This window comes from Orcinus orca, chromosome 17 (assembly GCF_937001465.1).
Source record: "Orcinus orca chromosome 17, mOrcOrc1.1, whole genome shotgun sequence".
NCBI classification, from domain to species: domain Eukaryota; kingdom Metazoa; phylum Chordata; class Mammalia; order Artiodactyla; family Delphinidae; genus Orcinus; species Orcinus orca.
In genome coordinates, this window is record NC_064575.1 from 37,657,423 (window position 1) to 37,681,491 (window position 24,069).

Sequence of the window (24,069 nt, forward strand, 5' to 3'; positions counted from 1 at the left end):
CACTCATACACAAACACACAGGGCCCCAGCCCAGTCACCCCTCAGAGCAGCTCCGCCCTGCGCCCACACCTCACCCTGCAGCCGCACTCCCACCATCACACGTTCCAGCACAGCCTCCCTCCTCAGCGCTCTCCATCACCGCTCCCCCACCCCACCTTGTCCTCCCCAGCCTCCCTCCCCCAAACTCCCCCCAGATAGCCTCAGCCTTGCAGACACACTGGCCCACTCTTCCGTGCTCTCTCTCATTCTCGGCTGCCTGGTCCTCCCCCACTTCCCAGAGCCTCCTCTGCCTGGGGAGGCATCTCCACCCCCCCTCATTGCCCCAGGCCTTTCATTCCTGGACAGTGAGGCTGTACATCTGGTTCAAAGCTGCCCCACCCAAGACCCTGTGCTCTGGGCACACTGGCCTGGGCTTTGGGGGTTTGGGGCCTCTTTGGGGGCTCTTGGCACCTGGTCATCCTGGTGTGTCAGCCAAGAACTCTGAGTACCCAGCCATGCCCTGACTCTGTCGTGTATGGGTGGGGGTGGGGGGGTCTGGGCAGGGGGATTTACCCCCAGCCTGCACATTCTCAGGTGCTTGCCAAATCCCCCTCTTCTTGGGCTCACCTGAGGGGGACATTGGGTCTGGAGCTTCAGGAAAAAAAGATGGAGAAGGTGCTGGCTTGATATGCTTCCCCTCCCACCCCACCCCACCCCCAGATCCGGGCTTGGGGCTTGGTCTCCCTGGGAGTCAGTTCCAACAGTGAAGGTTACTTTACTAGATGCATGATTTTAAACGGAATCTCCACCATCTGTTCCACCCCCTAATTACAGATGCACAGAATCCGCCTCAGAGGGCAGCATGAGGGGAGTGATTTAGAGGCTGAGCTGCTTCTGCCTGCATTAGGGCTGGGGAGACTGGGGGGGCCTCTGGGTATTGCTCACAGCCCCCCAATCCCATCTCTTTCCCAGGGGCCCCTCGTGCCTCTTCTCTTGCTGGGGGAAAGGCTCCTAGAAAGGTGCCCCAACCCCCTAGACCTGAAAGAGGAAGCAACTGCAATGCTTGCTCTCAGGGAGGGGTCCCTGAGAGATCGCCTGTGTCCCAGGCCCCAAGTCTGGGGAGGCAGGCTCATTAGAGCCTTAAAAAATTCAGTGGATCGATCTCTTGCCTGCTTCTTGTGCCCTGGGGAGCCACAGGCGCTGGTCTGGCCCAGCTGTCTGCCCACCCCAGGGGTAGCAAGGGTTAGGGAGGGGGCGGTTAGAGCAGAGGTGGGGACATCCAGGTTTTGGCAGCAGAGGATGTGGCCAGGCACGCCAGGACCCACCAGGTGTGTTTGCACGTATGTGCCGGTCCTCCTTGGCGCAGCTGGCAGGCCCGACCCCAGCTTGAGCCTTGCCCTGTGGGGCTGGACGGGCACCAGGGGCCGGAGGGGATGGGCCAGGGCCTGGGCCTCAGAGGGTTCCGAGGGACACCCCGAGGATGGGCCTACCTTTGCCCGTGGCTCCGGGGACCTGGGGGCCCGGCCAGCTCACTGGTGGTGGTGGCAGCCGCGGGCACGCTGTGGTAGAAGCTGGAGCATTCACTGTGGGGAGAAGGGGAGAGAGGCCGGGCTACAGGAATTTTAGATTGCTGCAGGCAGGAGGGTCTCTGAAGCCCTGTGGAGCGGGCAGTCATGCAGAAGTAATCCTATCGCCGCCTGCCTGCCTGGAGGAGAGGAGAGGAGAGGGGGCTGGGAGCGGAAGGATGGCGCAGCCGCCCCTTTCCCACCTCAGCCCCTGCCCCAGCCAGCTGTGGAGGGAGCCCGGGACCCCAGGGGGCTCCCCCGGGGAGGCACCACCCTTCCACCGCTGCCTGTGCCCCCTGGAGGGGCGGCACCGCAGCTGTTGCTCGGCTAGGAGCTCTGGGTTTTATAAATAATGCAGCTTGGAGGTGGGTCACCTTGGGTCACCCACTGTGGCATCATCTCCAGCTGGCAGTCCTGTGGCAGAGCCCCTCTGCCTTCCAGCCTGCTCCTCCTCTTTTGCTATGTGAGTTTGGGCCAGAGGCCCAGCCTGTGTGAGCTGGGCCAGGGCAAAGGAGTATGGAAGAACCCAGAACCCCCTGTCCTTTTGTACCCCGCCCCCACCAGCCTTCACAGGTTAACTGGCCACTGGCTCAGCAAATCCAGGCTGGGAAGGGATGACCCACTGTACAGGGGCCTCCCCAGTTCCAGCCCCTCCATTTTGCAGATGGAGTAACCAAGTCCAGAGAGGGCAGGGATGGCCAAGGCCAGCCAGCTGATGAGCAGCTCCTTCCTGTCCCATTCTGCTGTCAGTCAAGGCTCTTCTCAGCCTCAGCTCAGCTAAGAGCAGGGCCTGGGGGGCAGGGGGGATGTTTGGGAAAGTGGTTGCGGCTGAGACGTTGCCATGGCGATGCTGCAGGATGCCGAGCTGAAGTGGGGATCTTACAGGGTCTCTGGGGCCCCCAGCTCCACACCCCTGTGGTCTTCTCCTCCCCATCTACTGTCCCCCACCCAGAGGCCTGTCAGGCAGCTCCGGTGACAGGCTGGGTGGGTGACAGGTGGTGCAGGTGATGGGCTGGGTGGGTGACGAGCTGGGTGGGTGACAGGTGGTGCGGGTGCGAGGCAGGCAGGTGACAAGCTGGGTGGTGACGGGCCCTGCTGATGACAGGCAGGGGGTGTGGTTGGCGGGGATGCTGTCTCCTGGCTGGTGGCCTGTCGCAGCCCCCCACCCTCACGCGTGTGCACATGCACAGACTCTGGGCTCAGAGCTTGGGGCTAAGATACTAATGAGGCTTATTACGTGTTGGGGGGCAGGTGCCCAGGCTCACTAATGAGAGGCCTTTAACGAAGAGGGGAGACAGCTGGGGGGCTTTGAGGAATTTGGCTGGCCCTCCTGGTCTGGAGGATGAGCCAGGTCGGGACCCCACCTACCCTTTCCCCCGGCCACTTGGCTTTGTGTTAATACTACCCACAGTCATGATAGTTAACCATTGTCCAAGCGTTGGCTACACTGGCCGAGCCCTTTACATGCGTTTTCTTATTTCAACTCAGCAGTCGTAGGAGGGAGGCACTATTGCCCATTTTATGGATGAGGAATCTGAGGCTGAGAAGGCAAGGGACTTCACGTAACAAGTTTCTGTTGCAGCTGACATTTTAATCTTAAGTCTTTCTGTCCCCAGAGCCCGTGCTCTTAACCATCCCACCAGTAACACTCAGGTCTTGGCGCAGACCCCGACCTTCTCTCAGGGCCTCAGTTTCACTCTTCTGGAAAATGGATGTGCGGTGGAGGAGTGAGCACCATACGTTCTTCAGCTCTGACTTGGGTGGCTTCAGGGGCTCCTCCAGTTAACTGCCAAAGCCTCACCCCATCTGGCCCAGATTCTAGGTGACACCCCTGGACTGGAGAGAGGGCAGGGCTTAGCACTGAGGCAGCGGAGCTGAAGGGGGATGCCTGGGGTATCCAGACCACTTCCTGCATTGTGTGGTGGGGAGGCTGAGGCCTGGAGAGGAGCAACAAGGGCCCAAGGCCACACACCCTGTAAGCTGTAGGGCCCCGTGGGATCCCAGGTCTCCTGGCCTGTTGGAAGGGCGGGGCTGGGAGTGGTGCCAGAGCTGGGAGGTCACCTCCTCCTGGACCCACCCACCAGCCTAGCTTCTGCCCTGGAGGTTGTGAGCCCCTACATCCTGGGAGGGGGCAGGGGGCTGTTGGCCACCTCTTTAGGGCCATGCCCCTTCCCCGTCAGTCTGGGCCCGTAGTGTCAGTTGATCTCCTCCCTTTGGGACCCATTGGGGTGGAAACTCCCTGGCAACAACTGATGGATGCGTTAAGGCCTTGACATTGGCCTGGGGCCACAGCATGACCCTGGAGGGACCAGGCTAGGGCTGGGGGGCTTGGAGGGGAATTTAAGGGAGAAGAATTAGGGTCATAAATCTTGGAGCGTCTGGGTTCTCTTCTCCTCGACCTTAATCTCTTACCAAACCTGCTCTCCGGCTGCTCATCCAAGTCTGAGGGTTGAGGGGGGTCCACCTGCCCATTCCCCTCTCCCTCCAACTGATGCCTCCCGCCCCCGAAATTGCACCCCCTATGGGGAAGAACAAGTTGCAGCCACTGCCGCTGGACAGAATTAAGAACTTGTGTGTCTAGACTACTGGATTTGGCCTCTGATTCATAACAGTAGGCAGGGCAGAGAGCTTCACTGCCTCAGTTTCCCCAGCCTTGGGTTTGAAATCCTCTCCTGGTGCCTGACTGCTCAGTCAGGAAGGAGTGCTAAGACCAAGAGGGATTTCACAGCTGCGGGACACATGGCCCTGTCCTCAGAAGCCCCATTCTGAGATAAGCAGCACAGTCCTGGCCTTGAGAGCCCTCAAACCCAGAGGTGAGGTCTTGAACTCAGGCTGGGTGTGCGCTGAGGCTCAGGTAGGGAGTGGGTGGTGCTGGGTGGCTGGTCTGCTTTGTGAAGCAAAGGCTGAGGCTGGGGAGAGGCCAGAAGAAGGGTGGCGGTTTGCCTGGGGGGCTGAGGAGCCGTCTGTGGTTGGGGGTGGGAGCCTGGAAGGGTCTGGCTTTCCCATAGTCCCGGGCAGCTGTAGCCTGAAGTTCTGGGGCCCTCCTAGCTCCCCAGGGAACCCGCTGCTGCCCGGCCCTGGGGACCCAGGCGTCCTGGCGGGTGAGGGTGGTTCTCCGGCAGGCGCCCTGCCAAGCCTTGCAGCCTGCTCACCAGGAATCTTGTTGCTGAGAGATGGAAGATCCAGGTCGGGCCTGCAGCTCATCCCTCCCCTCCGGGAGGAGGAGGGGCCCAAAGATTCCTTCCTGCACCCGCCCTCCCATCTGGGGCAGGGCCCTCCTCAGCAGTGGGTGGGGCTGTGGGGCCCAGGACAGGCCTCTAAGGCTCCGTCACATGTCCTGGAGCCTAGCCCAGCCAGCAGTGGGCACCGGGGCACTCTGGAGGCAGAATGAGCCTGGTGTGGCAGAGGAGAGGCGGGGGTAGGGTGCTGAGGCCACAGGGGGCCCTGCATAGGGGCCTAAGCCTGGCCCTGGCCCCCACTGACTCCCCCAGGGCAGAGGGTGAAGAGTTGGTTCTCTTCCATTATGGGAGCGTGATTTTATTCCACGTGTCACGGAGTCTGAGATTAACTTGCTCACCAGTCTGTGACAAACCCCTCACACCCAACACACACATACACACACAGAGGCACAGAGACACACGGAGATCCTTGGTCTCACAAACGCACCTTCCACAGACACACATAAGCATTTCCATGCTACAACGCATGGCAGACTCTCACATGCAGATACACAAGCACACACTCACACTTAAAGATACACCGAGATCTAGATCCACAGTCTCCAAAGCACAACGTTCTCCCACTCACACTAAGGCCACACAGACAGAGATACAAACAGGCGGTCCAGGGGGACGCTCGCAGCCTTACCTAGACATGCACAGATCAAGGACGCCCGGTGCCCCACAGGCACAGATACACGTAGACACACACAACCCCAGACACAGTCTTGTGGGCAAGCCTAGACCAACCGCCACACACACTGAGACAAAGGCCCAGATACATACAGAGACAAAGAGAGGCACAGACACACAGCCGGCAGCACGCACACAAGCACAGGCGTGCACACCCGGACACAGACAAAGACAAATGCCCAGAGGTTTTGCTGTGGACAAAATGTGAGGCGCGCACACACATCTGGGCCTCCTGCTCGACCTCTCTACCTGGGGACGTGGTGATCTGGCGCCCGTGGCTCCAGGGAGAACTCTGAGGAACCTTCTGCTCGGTCAGAGCCCCCCACCCTGGGCCCAGGGCCAGTCCCCACCTCTGGCTCCCGGCCCGTGGCCGAGGCCATGCAGCCACACCCTCAGCAGCGCCCTGACATCCTACCTTACCCTCCGCGTCATGCACACTCACGGTCACACCGTCTCCTCCTGCACGTGCTCACGACACCCTCCACGCCCGCACACTTACGGTTTCTCCCTCACACCCCCCTCAGGTGTCCCCTCCTTGTTGTCTTTCTCAATCACTGTCCCCACCCCCTCGCCCCGCAGACATGCACAACCTCCGGCACAGCCTTCGTGGCCCACACCCTCGCCTTCTCACGCAGACCCCCATGCACAAATAGAACGCACGGGCTCTCCGCCACAGACCCACAAGCCACGTACACGTGCTCCTTCACATACTTCCTCAGCACCATTCTCACAGACTGATTCACAAATGCAGCACACTCACACACGCACACTCCCCCGCATACATCCCCACCGCCTTCTCACATGCACGTGTGCGTGCACACACACACATACTTTCAGAGCCTCCCTCACACCATCACTTTCCTTCCTTTGTCTCTCACAAACACTCCCTCTGCCAAGAGCGTGGCTCTGCTGCAGAGCAGCCCCTGAAGTACTTGTCACTGTACTCCACCACGTCCTTGGCCTTCCTGGCCTCAGTGTCTTCCCTTCCACCTCCAGCCCTGCATACTGTGGCCTTGTATTCTTTTGCCATTTCTCCGTGTAGTCAACAAGAATATGTAGAGTATTCATTTATTCATTCAACAAATGTTGACTGAGCACTGATTATGGGTTAAGCATTGGGGATACTATGATGACACAGGTCCTTCCCTCGTAGAGCTCTCAATTTTGTGTCCAATTCATTTGCTGCTTGTCTCATCTGACTAGAATGGAAGGTAACCCTTGATCTTGGATGTTGAGAGATGTGTAGGAGTTCACAGGAGGAAAAGTAGGGGAAGGGTGTTCTAGGCAGAGGGCAGAGCATGTGCAGAGCCTACAAGTAAATCAAGGTACAGTAGGCTGGAAACTGAGATGATGCTCAGAGACTACAGGAGAAGCTGCAAAGAGGGAAGAAGCCAGATGTCACAGAGTTTAGATGCCATGCTCAGGGGTTTAGATTTTGTCTAGTGGGCCACAAGGAGTCATGGGAAGTCTTTAGTGACAGGACAGGGTGAGGAAATGATGGTGGTCTGACCTAGAAGAGGTGAGTGGGAAGGAAAGGAGACTCATATAGGCACAAGAACCAGTGGGGTTCCAGTTCCAGAGCTGTGACCTCAGGAAAGTCACACAACCTCTGTGACCTGGGTCCATCACATGAGGATGGGAGACAGAACCAGAGCCAGGCTTATGGTATATGCTCGATAAACAATAGCCATCATTGTCAGTTATCGGTAGGACATGGCAGGGCATCAGATGAGGAGGAGATTTTACTGAGCACCTACTGAGTGCTGGGTACTGCGCCAGGTGCTGGGGCCCAGAGGGGAGGTGGTCTGCGGCTTCAGGAAGCTCACACACCGTAACCACAGCTCACGTGGACAACAGAGTGCGGGGTGTGCGGGTGGAGGCAAAGCACCTCGGAAGGTTAGAGGCGCATGAGGGCTCTGGGTGGCTCACGAAGGAGCTGGCATTGAGCCGGACTCTAAAGAGGCTGGTTGAACTTGGGCAGGCAGAGGTGGGAGAAGGAGCTTCGGGGAGAAGGAGCCCTGTGAACGACAGCCTGAGGGCAAGGGGTCTAATCTGGCTGTTGTGTGGGACACAGGAAGGGGGTGTCATGGGATGGGATTATGGAGGCGAGACCTTGGTGGCCAGGCTAAGGGGGGGGTCAGCACGGGCTGAGCTGCACTCTAGAAATCCCATGTTTTGGTGGTAACATGGAATGTGTCCATTAGAGACTCTGCTCCAGGCTCCGCCAGTAAGCCGTTGCCCTCTTCGACCTCAGTTTCCCCATCTGTGTGATGAGTTCAGTCTTGTTTAGGAGGGAGTTCCGGTATCATGTCCTGGGGCTGGCCTAGCCTACTTTGTTGGGCATCTTCTGGCCTGGGATTCTGGGTCTCAGCAGTGCTTCCTTCCTGAGCACCCTCAGCCAAAGAAAGCAAAATGAGGGGTTCCCCAGAGGCAGGTTTTGGGCGCTGCAAATGAGGGGCCAGGAGCTCCACACGGAAGGGAGGGGTCTTTGCCTGGATCTGACTCCAAGCCCCAGAGGGAAACCAGAAGAGAATGTCAAGGTCCCTCTTCCCTCTCGCCCTGACCCGTGTGGTGGCAGATGTGGGCCATGTGCCCAGTCCCTGGTCCAGGGGGTATCAGGATTATTCTGCCCACTGACAGAGGAGCAGGGCTTGGGTTCAAGAATGTGGCCCAGGGCTTAGAGTCCCCTGGGGTTAAGGAGCCAGGAGGCCAATCTTAGGGTGGCAGAGCCAAGTAAACGCCCATGGGTAACAGGGTTCATTTATATTTGGTGTTGCCAGGAGTTGTGGTCTAAGGCAACTCCTGGTGACACCCAAAAAAATAAAAAAAATAAGAAAAAAAATGCTGATTTTATAAAGACTGCTTTCTTCCATAGTTGACAAACTTATGATGGTACCGATGGTTGGATACTACTCTTAGAGATGAAAAAGGTCTTAAGGATTCTTCCATGTTCCATTCACCAATCTGTGTTCTTGTTCAAAGCAAAATTAATTCCTTTCAAAATTAACATATTAGCTTAATAATAATTTTTAATCTTAAAATAATCTATCTGTGAGAATGGGAATTTTGGGTAGGAAAAAGTGACAGAAGATGGGACAAAAAGAGAATTCATAGAAAGACAAAACAGGATTTTTTAAATGGTGGGTACCAACTTCTGTTTCCAACTATATCAGTTTACCTTAGGAAAACATACTAGAAAGGCCAGATAAATCATAAGCAACATTTGACTGTCAGCGTTAGAAAGCTACTGAGGTAGCCATGACCTAGAAAAGTAAAATAGAGGAAGAAACTCACTGAAGTGAGAACAATATTCTGCACATGCGATTCTAGCCCAGTCATTTAGGAACTACTGATGAAGAGCAAAAGTCTGAGAAACCAAATGTGGCTCCTAAGAGGTAGAAAAGCCAGTAGAACTTAGGACAATGTCATAGGACTAAGGAAACCAGAGTTGGAATTGAGAAATAACAAGGCAGCTAGAATTTTAAGGACCAAAATCACAGAGAGAGTAAAGATTCAGAGAACGGAGCTGGATTCAGCAACAGTGTTCCCTTGCAGTATTTTCCGTGTATAATAGGTAGACAAGACAAGATGCTAAGAAGTCAAACAAAAGCTAACTGAAGTCAAAGCAAAGACTTAGTTGGCTCATAATGCTGAAGAGACAAAATTGGGGTTCAGAACCTATGAAAGATTTGTGGCCCAATGGAAAACTAATGATATGAATTAGGACATTGGAAGTCTCTACGTGTGTGTGTGTGTGTGTGTGTGTGTGTGTGTCTATGTGTCTGTGTGTGTGTGTGTCTGTGTGTCTGTGTGTTAGGAAGGTTGATGCAACATCTACATTGAACCTTATAAAGAAGAAAAATGAGTATGAAGTTGGTCCAGGTGACTGAGGTGATCTTCCCCTCTGCTCCCTACCTAAGAATAGGAAATTCTCTCCTCAAGAAAATACAGTTGACCCTGGAACAATGTAGGAGTTAGAGACACTGACTCCCTGTGCAGTCAAAAATCCACATATAACTTTATGGTCGGCCCTTCTTATCTGTGTTTCTGAATCTGAGGATTCAACCAACCACAGCTCATGTAGTACTGTATTACTTATTGAAAAAAAAAATCCATGTATAAGTGGATCTGTGCAGTTCAAACCCAGGTTGTCCAAAGGGCAACTGTAATGTCATTCAGATTCTCTACAACTTGTCATATCCCAAGTCTGGTATTCACTGAAGAACCACCAAGACTACCAAGAAAAGGAGAATTAGAATAAAAAACAAAACAGAATCAGAATCATAGATGACCTAAACATTAAAGATCTTACATATTTTGGTAAATATTATCAAGTTCAAGAAAATAGATGACAAGGTGAAGAATTTAACTTGACAACTAGAAACTATAAACTGATTGAAGTTGAACTGATAGAATTAAAAATTATATGAAATTTAAAACTTGGTAATGGATTGGACACAGGTAAAGAGAGGTAAGTGAACTGGAAGATAGAGTAGTAACAATATTAACACTAAAGCACGGGAAACGAAAAGAATAAAAAGTACACATAAGCACATTTGAGACATATGGGCCACAGTAAACATTTTTATCATATGTATAAACTGGAGTCCAAAGAAAAAAGGAGACAGATTGGGATGAAAACAATATTTCAGAAATATTAACAGCTGAGAGTTCTCTAAAACTAAAAGGAATATATGGAGCCATAAATTCAATAAGCACTAAAAAAGCGCAACAAGAACAAATACAAAGAAAACCACACCTAAGATCACCACAGTACAATTCATGAATAGCAAAGAAAAACATGACATCTTAAAAGCAGCCCAACGAAAAAGATTACTTTCAAAGGAACAATAGGATTAAGATTACAGCTTACTTCTCAGTGAAACTGAATGGATACTAGAAAATAATGGAATAACATTTTTAAGTGCTAAAGAAAAGAACTGCCCATTGGGAATTGTAGAGGCAGAGAAAATGTTGTTTGGAAGGAAAGATGCAATAAGGAAATTTGCAGACAAACAAAATTTAGAAAATATTTTCTCATCAGAACTGACTGAATTAAATTATAAAGGGAGACCTGCAGGCAGAAGGAAGATTATCACAGATGAAAATAAGGACTTTATAAAGAATTATGTATAACAGAAAGGATAAGTGGATAAACCTAAATAAAATCTAACAACACAAAAGGGTAATAATAAAATATATCAAAAATTAGAATGCATTAAAACAAATGGAAGAGGAAAAAGTAGTAAAAGAAATTTAAGATCTCAGCATTGCTTGAGAAGCAGTAAAAGAGCTAATAAGTCATGGTACATGTGTAACTGCTATTTATGTAAAAGTAACAAGCTAATATAAGGGAAAATGGAATTTGAAGAAATCTCGAAGAAAGAAGAGCAAAAGGAACATAACAAGGTGGGACAAATAGTAAACAAGGAGTAAACGGTCTGTAAGAAAATACATTAACTGTAAATACTCAAATTAAAGGACAAGGATTATTGAAACAAACAAAAAACCTAATTCTATGCCACCTACAAGAGACAAGAGTCAGATTGAAAATGAAAGGATTCAACAATTATGGCATAACAACCATAAGCAAAATTGAAGATTTTTTAATGTTAACATACATTTGAAAGCAAAAAGTATCACTGGCGATAAGGCAGGATAATAAAACCCACTGTTACTTTACAAGGAATATATTATAAATCTAAACTTCAATGCAATATATGAAGGGAAATTCCAAAAATCTAAGTAGAAATAGAAAAATCTAAATTACCTAGATCAGTAACATAGAACCACAACAATAAATCAGCAGATTATAGAAGATCTGAGTACCATCATTAAAAACTTTGGCCTAAATTTACATAAAACACTGTACCAACAATGATGGAATATATATATCATGCAGAAATTTTTAGGTGCACATGGCACATTTATAAAATTGACTATATTCTGGTTATAAAACAAGACTCCGAATAAGCAAGAAATTTAAAACTATATAACCAATATTTTACCAAATAGTTGGATATTAAAAACATACTTCTGATCATTATGTAGGTCAAAGATAAAGTCGCAATGGGAATTAGAATTTTATTAATTGAATGATAATGAAAAGATGCCATAACAAAACCTGTGGGTTGCAAATAAAGCTGTGGTCACAGAGAAGTTTATGTATTCCAAGTATACTCTCTAAATGTAAAACGGAAAGGAATAAAGCAACTAGAAGATAACCTATCACCCTGAAGTAGCCAGCTCCTGAACTGTACCTGGTGGGGAAGGCAGGGCAGAACTTCAGGAGGCCAGCTGGGAGCACGGTGAACACCATCTCAGGAGCAGTCTCCAAGAAAGAGAATTTAATGTACAAAGGGATGACTAAAATATATTTAAGAGCTAGCACCCTGACCCTTCTTAAGGATGACTTACGTTGTTGGGGAAAAAATAAGAAGTGCTCGATGTAGAAGGTGAATAGCTTTATAATTCCCAGGAGAATCTTGGTACCAGGACCACACAATGAAGAACTTGGAGTCCCCATGGCTAATCCAGCAGAGAGAAAAGGAGGAACAGAGATGCGAGAGAAAATAAAGGGAACTCTTGGTGCAATTCGGTGCTGCTGCAGGGCCAAGTCCAGGTATGTGCTCTCTATCTCCACATCTTAAATAAAAGCCACCATGTTCCTCAGTCTTTCAGGTACTTAGAATTTCTCTTTAGAATCTGAAAATGGGGTCAGGTTTCCTGTCTGCATTGCTACAGTACAAAATAGAGGCAGGATGTTTGAAATAGTTCTCCATCTGGCAGAGGAGGCCTTGAAGCTGTGAGCCACTCGCTGCACACCAGCAGGACATGAAGGATTCTTGAGCAGATCTGAAGCTACTGGGAGGCCTTTGAGGAGTTAAATCCCATAGTAAATACTGTACCTTCAATGGCCCCTTCTCCCTCTCTGTCCAGCCTTCCTCCACTCCCGTGGGGGCCCAAAGGGGTTAAATGAGCACTCTTTGACTTGTACTTGGTGGTCCCAGAACTTGACGTGGGCTTGGAGACTTCCATGAAAAAGTCTGCCTTCCATCTACTGGCTTGGGTTTCTTGGGCTCTCTGCTCCAGGCTAATCCCTTCAACCTGCTTTTCCCATTTCTGCCAATAATCCCCCTCTCCAGACCTTCCTAATGCTCTTCTGGGGCGGGAGGAGACTTACTGAGGGCAATGTTTATTTCTAGAGGGAAAGGTGACCACATGACTTCACAGTGGTCGTCCCCTTGATTATTCAGTTTCTGTCTAGATTAGTCGTGGGTGTTTGTGCACCCCAGCCTCACCCCCAGGAGGCTTTAGAACACTGTCCTTGTCTCAGCACTGAGCCTCTATCTAGCCTCCTTCCCTCTCTCTCCTTACCCATCTTTACCCATAGACTCGCAGGCTTTCTGGACCTCTGAGGAAGATAAGCACTTCACTGGAACCTCTGCTACAGAACCAAACATATTGAAATGACTCTTTACGAAGATACTGAAACAACAGAAAAAGAATACATGACGATTGTTTCTCCTGAGGGTTCAGTTACCTAGGGGGCCTTTAGCAAACTTTGACTGATAAATGTAACCTTTCCTTCCTTGGCAATAGTTGATCACACTGTGAGGAAAACAAGTTAGAGAATGGAAAAATAATATTTGGATTTCAACGAAATAATAAAGATGCAGGGACTATCTTTGACTTTTGCAAGGTGAGAAGAGAGTTTACATTTTGATTATTTGATGGCAGGAATCCCTTTTAAAACAGGGCCAGTCTGCATGATGCATTTAAAAATCAACCTTTTCAAATATAGCCATAACCCCCACAAGATTTCTTGATTTCTCTGGGGTCAGATAAACCATCACATCTCACAGTGGTGCCCTGTATATGAAAGTGATAAACATAACCTGGAAGCACGGCAGTGGCTAAAAATATGGAGCTGGTAGCCATTCCCTGAAAGGATTTTTTGCTTTTAATTCATTGCATAAAATGCTAATGTCCAAATTCAGGCAGGTAGATCTTACCAACCATCAAGAGCTTCAGCCCTGCTAACAGCTAAGTATGCACTTTTAAACCCTACTTTGACTGCTCCAGAAACTTACTGGGTTTCTTTAATGCCTCTGTTACTATTTCCTTTGTGTCTTTTTCTTTAAAAACATAGCTGTGTGATCTTGGGGAAGTTATATTATTTCCTTGAGACTTGGTTGCCTTCTCTGTGAATATCTGGGTATAATTTTAGTATTGCTCAATAGAATTTTTGGTGATAATGAAAATATTCTATATCTGTATCATGCAATGCAGTATTCAATAGCTACATGGAGCTAATAAACATCTTTGGAATATGGCAAATACAACTGAGGAACTGATTTTTTAATCTTATTTTTAAATTTGTTTAAATATAAATAATGCCACGTGGCTAGCATCTGTTGACAGTACAGATCTACATAATATTTTAAGGACACTCTCCACTCAAAAACTCTACCATTCATTAACTCAACCTAAATATTTTTGCCCTCTGACAAACAGAAAATAATTTATGCTTCCCTTGAAATTATCTGTCAAGACCTTTATCAGTTTGGGGACATTATATTCTTAAAATTGACTTCGCTTTATGAAACTTTAATAATGCTGGACTTTCCTGCCCTCGGTACCACCTTTGTGATGATGGGAAATATTGTGGATGATCAAGGACCATTTCAAGAGATCATGGAGAGAAACCTCCTTCTGGATTTAATTTCATTATGAGGATGTCAGAATGCTAAATTACTTAAAATAAAACCCATACCATTTTTATGCTAAGTTATATTCTACATGTAGCTGGAAAAACTTTAAAAAGATTTTTAAAGAACTGTGCATCTATTTTTGAAGCTGATTTGGCTGTTCAAGCCTTGTTAGCACTTTATCCATCTCAGTGCTCTTTCACTTAGTAAACAAATGCAGTTGCCATAATTGCTGCATATGTGTCTGTGTTCCCTTCTAGGCTATATGTTTTTGAAGTTAGAAACTATATTTATATCACAGCGCCTATGTATAGCACAATACCCATTGCTAATTCAGATTGTGTTTTAAGATATGAGGCAAAATGTAAGACTTTTATTATAGTCATAAACGTCTAGCAAACCAACCAGAAAATAAAAGCTAACTTTCAGTTGGTTGGCCGAGAACAAAAGAACGAAGAATACCTAGTGCAAAACCATATCTCTAATAGCTACTGTTGAATTTAGAGCACACACATGCTAAAAAATATCTTATCAAAGATTTGAGGTTGGACCAGAAAAAATTATATCAGAAGTGAAAATAATCATGTGGTCTGACCAGGGTGGATCACACAAAGTAAGAGTATACTATATATAAAGTAGATAGACTACGAGGTCCTACTGTATAGCACAGGCAACTATATTCAATACCTTGTAATAACCTATAATGGAAAAGGATCTGAAAAAGAAATACATATATCTGAATCACTTGGCTGTACACCTGAAACACAACATTGTCAATCAACTATACTTCAAGTAAAACAAAACAAAAGAAAACACTAAGTGTAAAGGGAAGTATAGTTTTATAAATTCACCTCTGATACCCAATGGACCAACTGAAAGACAACAGAAAGTACAACTTTCTAGGAGACAGGACATGGCCAGCAAACCAGGCCGTTACCCTCGGTAACGGTCATACCTGCCAAAACATATAGACAGTAGCCTGCATTCATGAATACATAGGAATTCTTCATTTATCTGGCATTGTTAGGCAATGAGGTATTGTATGTTAGGAGAAGTATTTTTAAAATGACAAATTTAAGAGGAGTTATTTTAACCTTCACTCGGTAATTTTTTTCTAAAATTAAGAAATGTATCTACTGGTGTATCTAATGTTTCCTTCATAACTCGGGGTCATCAGTTCAATCAACGTTTGCATGAATAATGTGAATGGAAACAAGACAGGCATGCTTACTGAAACTGAAAATGACATGGCACTGGCTGGAGTAACTGATGAGAGAGCAAGAAGAAAGCAAAACTGAAAACAAACTGTGATCAAGAAACAATCAGTCAAGTTCTGACTTTCTGTACTTAGTTTCAAAAAGAGATACCACAAATCCCAGCGAGAGACTCCAGCATCATTAGCTGTCTTTCTCCTTTGTTTCCACCTTCCTTTCCTTTTCCTTCTACCCTAGATTGTTCCAGGAAGTGTTTATAGCTCCTTGCAAGACAAATTCTAATACTTGCTTTCTCTCACACAAACTTCACAGTATGTCCATGTGATAAATGGTGTGGAGGTAAAAGAGAATTCATCACAGGGACATCTCCTATGAAAATAAAATTAGAAACTAGCTTCTAAACATGAAGAGAGAAGGGCGTGGTATCAGGCACTAATTTCCTTGCGAATTCCTCTCCATTTCTAATAGACGTTTTTCTTTACCAAGATCCCTTTTTAGTTGTGTGCCATTCCAGACTGCTCCACTCCGCCCACCATCATCTTGTAAAATACATTCACACTCTTTTGTGACCCTACTTATTTGCCCATTAAATAATCAGTCATAGAACTGTCAGAATTAAATATAGAGTGAAATTAAAATACTGGAGTCACTTGGAGGGTTTAGCAGCTCCACCAGAAAATACTGGGCATGGATTTAAAAGAGGCTGCGTGGGACTTGCTCTTGTCCAAGTTCTTTCTCAAGAAGTATCTGAAATAAGCCTAAATTCAGAGTTAATCAGACTGGCCTGCTTTCTCAGGTGGACTGGAATTCATTGCTCTTTCCCCTCAACTCCCTGATGTCAGTGGCACTTTCCGGAGACGAGGTGGACTTCTCTGCCTACTGAAGAAGCTCAGTTCCCCCCGGGTCCACTCCCTGTCTGAATCCCACACTTGAGGCCAGATGGCAGCCTTCCCAGAACATTCGTGGCCTCCTTTCAGTTTCCGGCCTGCTCAGATTGAGTCCCTCTAGACTCTTTCTCAGCTGGAAACGTGATCTTCACCCCTTTCCCTAACCTGGATGGTTAACTTCCCTCTTTAGGCCTCAGGTCCTTTAGCTATAAAATGATACAGTTGCCCTTAATTCTAAAGTCTTCTTTCTAAAGCGCTACAATGTGGTGGCTCCTTGAAAATGTTTCTCTTTGCTGGTTTTAATTTTGTAGAGAATTAAAAGCACAGCTACTCTGGGCTTCCCTGGTGGCGCAGTGGTTGAGAGTCCGCCTGCCGATGCAGGGGACACAGGTTTGTGCCCCGGTCCGGGAAGATACCACATGCCGCGGAGCGGCTGGGCCCGTGAGCCATGGCCACTGGGCCTGCGCGTCCGGAGCCTGTGCTCCGCAACGGATAAGGAAAATGTGCTTTTGTAGTTTGATTAACAGGGATGGAAGATGACTTAGTATGTTTTAAGATACTCATGATCCATTCTCGTGAGAGTCGGGGGAAGAAGGGGAAGAGAGTTAATAAATACCAAACGATTATGACAAATTAAGTTCACCAAGATGTAGCTGATTAGTTAACTTGAATAAGCCACACAAATCCAATTCAAGTTTTGCTTTATTTTTCTAAGAAGGGATCCCACTGAACTGAGTCCCATGTTCAGTAACTCCACATTCAATGACTTAGTCTTTAAACAGTGTTATGTTGCTGGAAGCAGAAATATTGCCCATCAGTCCTAATTGATGTTTAGCTATCACGCACATTTGAAATAAATTTATTACTTTGACTGATCTCAGTGTAATACATTCCAGAGGGGCAAAGAGCACACGAAAAGTTATGGAGTCTCCATCTTCTACACTAAAGTGTGCAATAGATTACATATTATTTGGCCGTGAAATTCACAAGCCATAGAAACCACGCCATTAGCAATGTATACAGTGGTAAACAGCAGGTAATGAGAATGATATAAAACCAAACAGACTGCGTATGTTGGCACTGCTGCCAATAAAACAATCATTAAATGCATTCATATGCATCTACGCTAGGTAAGCTCTTTAGGGCAATTGCTATGAATTCTACATACCTGTCAGGATACTATATATAGCCCACTTTCTATGCCCTTTATTCAAAGACGCTGAGAAAGGGTTACTCTGGGTAAATCCAGACCTTTTCTCAATATAGAATTTAGTCAACATGCATTCTGAACAGCAAAATTTCACAGTATTTTCCTACACTAATTGCCACCTCAGCAAATGCAGGATTAAGTATAATGGATTATAAGAAGTTACAAAGGAAAGATGGAAGAAAAAAGAAGGAAGGTAGAAAAAAGGTGGGTATGGAGTACTTCAACATTTATGTAAAGAGTGGACCTAAAACTAACCTGAGGTTACCCTGAATTATTAGCATATGCTATAGAAACTTAAATGAAAAAATTAAAAAACCCAGCAAGGGAAACTCAAAGATTCTCTGTTTTTTCACTTTACTGCATATACACGTCCATCTTAATCTATATGCTTATATCCAATAAGAGAGCATTGTTTTGCAAGGCTATTTGGGTTCTATCAGCATGTAAAGGTCGGACAACTCAACTTAAGCAGAGTCAGCTTTCAGGTGAATAATTGCTTCTTTCAGGTTGCGAGCATTTGATTTTTCCAGAAATGTTTCCCAAAACATGAAAACTAAAAGAGTCCTAGGACAGCGTCCTTTAGAAGTTTTATAGTATCAAGGTTTTTGGAGGAAGAGTATCCTTGTCCATTATCAACACAATGATTCCAAGCAGATCAGTTTATGCTGAGAATATTATATAACAGAACCCACTTCACCTCCATTATACTGACAATGATCTTCCTTACTTCAACCTTGTGCTTCTTATAAAGTTGAAAATACCGAGCCAAGAACAGACAGTGACAATACCAGAGACTCAGATGTACCTATAGGTGCCTTCAGACAACATCAGCCACCCAGGCTAAAGTCCTGGTTTAAAACATCCCAACATGAATGAATCTCAAAAACCATATGCTGAGCAAGTGAAACCAGATCAGAAGGGCACCCACTGTATTATTCAACTTACATGAAATTCTAAACTGGGCAAAAGTCATCTCAAAGATAAAAAACAGATCCGTGGTGGCCTTGGGGTGGGAGATGGGGATACTTTTGCAAAAGCCTAGGAGGAAACTTTCTAGGGTTTTAGAATTGTTATCTATCTTTATGGGGGTGGTAGTTATACAAATGTATACATTAATTAAAAGTCACTGAACCGTTGACTAAAAATGTCTGCATTTTATTGTATGTAAATGATACCTTAATAAGGTTGATTACAAAATGAACCAGAACCAAAACCAAAACAAAGCAGAAGAAAAACCTCTCAAGACCTCAAAGGAAATACACTGTTTTCTTCCAGGGTACCAGATTGGAAATGAGGCATTGGTCTGTTCTACCCTCAGATTATCCCTAGGATTATCTAGTCTATTTTAAAGCACTAGAGTCCCCTATCAGGAAAACTCACCCCATGTTTAATTACTTTGATTTCTTCTCTGCCTCTTCTCCCAACACAGTGAAGCCATTCACGGAAGAAAAACCATCTTTTTCCAACTTTGCATCACCACATATTCTTTCCAAAGCTATTATTTATGTAATAAAATTTGGCTACACTTTGTAAAAATCTAGCTTTTTGAGGCTTACAAATCTTAACAGTTAACCTATTGCCTCCACTGGAATTTGCAAAAAAAATTATTTTGAAAAGGAATAGCTGAGAATTGACATTTTTGCTTTTTGTGATTTTCTCTTCCCCTAAGAGAGAAGTGAGTAGGAATGAGAAACACATACATAAAGAAAAATAAATTATCTTGCTGCCTTTGCATGGTTATAATTTATAGGAGGCCCTTTTCAACAATAATCTATTATCAGAATCAATAAAATATAATCTCCATGAAGGCCAGGCCAGGATATTTGTCTCTTTTTTAGCAGATTGCAATACAAACCACATTCATGGATATGCTTCTTGATGATCTTTGTAATACTGTAACAGTTGCCCATTTCCTCATGCCTCTTCACCTTAACTTCAACCTGGTTTTTCACCAATGACCTCACGTTTCCTTCTCTGTCACTTGGTTGTGGGCCTCTTTTCCAACTCCAACTCGCATTTCACTCTGGCACGAAAGGAAGACTCACACCTTCCTGGTTTTTAGTGATACTTCAAGGTCATTACCATATTGTGATCACCCTGAAGAATAGCCAGACAATTGTTATTTCAGAGCCATCTGACAGTTTGTAGTTCTAACAATTAACTAAGGACCGCATTTGTCAAAAATATCCTAGTTTAAGATTTTGGTAATACAGCAACAGTAATTCCGAAGTCATTTATGACAATCTGTGGGAAGCACCCTCCTTCAGGAAGATCCTTTGCCATACAATACTCTTTCCCTGTCTGGTAATAAGGAAGCATGGCCGTGGAAAGTAACCTTTTGTGGAAAGAAATACTTGGCTTTGAGAAGGCTTGAAGTTCATATCTTTTTCTTGAATTAGATTCCCCATTAATTACTTTATCCACAAAGAGGTAATTATCAGAGTTATGTAAGCAATTAAGGAGATGCTACTCCACATTCTTTCAGCTTGTTGACCTTTCTCACTTTATTTCATGTGGCTATCTGAAACATCAGTGATTTACATGTCTTTTTTTTTTTTTAACAGATTTCTGTGTGTGTGTGTCCCCATGATGAAATCATCATTAAAGTAAAATATCATGAATACACTCTTAAGAAGCAGAGTCTAAAGTCCTGGAAAATATGAAAGCACTAATATTCATGGACAGCTCTACACTACACTCTGAAAGTTACTCCAAATTTTGTTGATCTCTCTTTTGTCTAGGAGTTTTTCAAATTTTCTACCATGATCATTTGTTAGTTTTATAATTACATAATAAAGGCATTACATCATACAATCTTTTGTTATCCATTGCACTTTTAAAACTATTCCTTTCCTTGTCCTCAGCAGATATGTCATAGATTTTTCGTACACAAGCAAAGACTTTCAACGTAACAGTACTTTATAGTGAGAAGAACTATACTGAGCTATCTCTATCCTAAGACAATGCACTAGGAAAGCACTAGGAATTCTTAAGCACTAGGAATACAGAGACGATCAAGGGGCAAGTTCCTTGCCTTCGAGTATACATAATCATTATAGCAAATGCTTAAATAGTGCTTAGTATATAACACCACAGCAGTCTTATTATCCTCCTTTTTAATAGGTGAGCAGAGGAAGCCACAGGGAAGTCATAGGGTAAAGCCAGAATTTGAACCTAGGTAGACTAGTACACTCTCCACGGGTTTAACTACTACATTAAAAAAATATATATATATATAAGTTATATATATAACTCCAAGTATTCCAAAGTTACAAAACACTTATCTACCAAAACTCAAAAAGGAGCACACAAACTTGCATAGAAAATAAACATGTAAAAGTTCATAAATAAACCACAATATAACCTGCTCCACATAATATACTGACTGCAGTGTCCTTGGCCTCTCCCATCCTTAGGTAGCTGGAAATTACAACAAAATAATACTTTTCACCTTTGGAAGCCACACCATCTCTCATACCCACCAACCAATTACTTCCTTAGAGAGAATAGGAAATTAACCTGAATATCATAAAAAATATGTATATATATATATATATATATATATATATATATATATAGCATTAGTGATGTAGAATCTTGTTTAAAGACAATAACTTCAATAGCAGAGGGAACGTTACCATTGCAGGCTTCAGATAACCTCTATATTTCTCAGATTTCATGCTAAATCATAAAATGCCATATTGTGTCTGAAGCTATTTTTTCAATAGTCCATTTTCTTAAATGCACTAGCAAAGCAGTAAATACTGAGGAACACTTTGGCTCCCAAATCCTAAAGCCATTCTGATTATGCCTGGGTGATCATGGGGACGTCATCGGAACTACCAGAGGACTGGCTGAAATACCAGTGTTCTGGCCAGCTTACAAATTAGAAATTATACAGAATCCAATTTTATTTTTTGTTATGTAATTCCTATGAGGCTTTTGGTATGTCAATGTAAAGTCCTTTCATGTGTAATCTTTATCCATTAGATAGGGAACAATGCCAATCCCCGTCATAAATACTTTCACAACCTGACACTGAAAATCCACTGTAGGGCATAGGACCTGCAAATAGGATATGAATCACACACATCCACTCGTTCAGATAATCCACAAGTATTCATTTTTAAGTCTACTATATGCCAATAATGTACCGCCCTCTCAGATGCTAGACCATGCTAAATGCTGAAACAGACATACTCAGTTCGGGCCCTCCTGGAACTTATTACCTACAGAAGTGCCTTCATTGTAAACGGTCAGGTCTCAGCCAATGCTATTATCATCAGCAGGTGACCAAATGATACAGCTTGCTTTCTAAATAAGCTCCACACTCCTTGCTTTCAACATTTTTGCTTTCCTTCAAGGCACATAATCCAGTGGTCAGTTTCTCCCAGTTAGTGAGGTTTGGGGAAAATTATCCAGTGAACAATTCCTTGTGGCCTCACTCCTTCCTCATACTCTCCTCTGTGCTCTTGAGCTAAAGAGACCTGGATTACAGTCACTTGCTCTAACATTATTTTAAAATACGGCTGCTCCTGCTTTGAGGATTTCCACTGGACCAACACAGAAGCAAAGCAGCACTGAATCTGAAGCAGGTAAATTTCAAAATGACAGCTCTAAACATATCCACTCTCCTTTTGTTTTCCTCCTATCCCTTTGCTCTGAACACCTCTGCCCTGAGGCTTTGCCTTTACCCTTCTCTGATTACTCCTCCAAAAGGGTTTCCAAGAGCGGGGAGTATTTATGGTTTCATTTGCTCCCAAGTCCTTGGTGGAAAAGGATGCTTGCTTCCTGATTCTTACTAATTCTACGCTCATATCATTAACACAAAAATCATCATTTAAAAAAAAAATTTCCTCAGCTTCATACTTCTTCTGGGCCAACACTGAAAGACTATTTTCAAAGAAACAATATCCTCTCTCCTTTGCTCTTTTGAGTTTCACGTTCTTACCTCCAGTCTCATTTTCAACCCTTATTACGGGATGCATCACAAACACAGAAGAAAGTTCTTTGTGCTTTCCTGTACCAGCTAATTATTCTAATTTGTTCTGTCTCTACGGAACAGAATGCGAAATCAACACAAAGGCTGATTATGCGACCTCTTCCAAGGGAATGGTCTGAGAGTTGTCTATTTACTAATGAAGCTCGGTGTGTATTAAGGGTTGACTGAAGCAATCATCAGGAATTTTCATCCCTTAAATTAGTCTTTTCTACCAGGTACAAACTCATAGGAAAGTTAACAAAACCCAAAACCACTTCAAAATAGCATAGAGAGGTAAAGGTCAGAAATTATTACTGCCAGACCCAGCAGACAATGGCACCTACAGGAAAGAGCACAGGATAGGAAAACCTGGAAGCCTGTGTTCCAGTTTTGGTTATTCCTGTAAGCATTAGTACGATCTGAGTGAACTCAGCCTGCCCTGCTTTTTCCGTTTATAAAAACCTACATCATCCTCTCAGTAGAATGAAATGCCACATCTGAAAAGTTGCAGATCTCTTTAGGAAAGAAACAAAACTCATGCTTTCCAACCAAAATGGAATAATTCAGTCAATGGAGACTTAATAAAACTCTGCCATAAAGCAATTGTTTACTTGAAATCTATCTTTTGTGGTATATTTATTGGGGTAAGGAGTGTAAGCAAATCATAATTAGAGTTACCAGTTATTCCAGAAATCAAGGTCATTGAGTTCAGATTCCAACTTTGACCATGACCCAGGCTTACAGAGATGTAAGATGTCCCAATACCTCATATCCAGCATACATGGGAGAAACAAGGTATGCAGACAGATCCTCTTATAAATATCCCATATGTAGTGGTTTTAATACAGGGTCTCAGATTCATTGCCATTCTTCGCATCCAGATGTGGGCATTTTCCCTTGAATTTAGGCAGGCTTTCCATGGCTTCAAACAATAGAGCAGGGGTCAGTAAATTATGGCTGGTGAGCCAAGTCTAGGCCTCTACCAGCTTTTATAAATGAAGCTTTATTGGAACACAGCCATGTTCCTTAGTATATGTATTGTTTGTGTCTGTTTTCACATCACAGCAGCAGAGCTAAGTAGTTGCAAAAGAGACTGTATGGCTTGTAAAGCCTAAAATATTGACTGTCTGACACTTTATGGAAAAAGGTCTCCAACGCCTGCAATAGTATATAATGAAAGTGATGCTATGTAACATCTAAGACTAGGTCATAAAAGGTCATGCAGCTTTTGCATGATTCTCGTGGAATGCTTCAACCCTGGACACTCATTCTCTTGGAATACTCTATCTTGAATCCTAACTACCACGTTATGAGAAGTCCAAGCCACCTGGGCAGCCATCTATAGGCACTCCAGTCAACAGTCCTTTTTGGGCCCAGTCTTCAAGGGCCAGACGTGTGAATTAAAATTATCTAGATGATTCCAGCTCCAGCCATCCGAATCCTCATGAGCTGAGGTTTCAGATATCAGTCATGGAGTAGAGACGAGCCATCTCCTCTGTGTACTGTTTGAATTGCTGACCCACAGAATCTGGGCACATATTAAAATTTTTGTTTATTTCACCACTAAGTTTGGACTTCTTTATTATGTAGCAATAGATAACTATAGCACTG

At 44.9% G+C, this 24,069-nt stretch overlaps 1 protein-coding gene and 1 long non-coding RNA gene across 4 annotated transcripts in view; one reads left to right on the forward strand and one right to left on the reverse strand.

Moving 5' to 3' along the window:
• Window positions 1-13,809, forward strand: part of LOC125961832 (uncharacterized) — an 88,401-nt gene extending 74,592 nt beyond the window's left edge. For 2 of the 3 annotated variants that reach the window (XR_007472892.1, XR_007472893.1), the window contains exons 6-7: window positions 11,934-12,077; window positions 12,849-13,808. This is a non-coding gene — a long non-coding RNA (uncharacterized LOC125961832). Of the gene's footprint in view, window positions 1-11,933; window positions 12,078-12,848 lie in introns of all 3 variants that reach the window. The other variant, XR_007472891.1, reaches the window with a different exon arrangement.
• Window positions 1-24,069, reverse strand: part of LOC125961819 (metabotropic glutamate receptor 7-like) — a 325,017-nt gene that overhangs the window by 188,324 nt on the left and 112,624 nt on the right. The gene's annotated exons all lie outside the window — the stretch shown is intronic.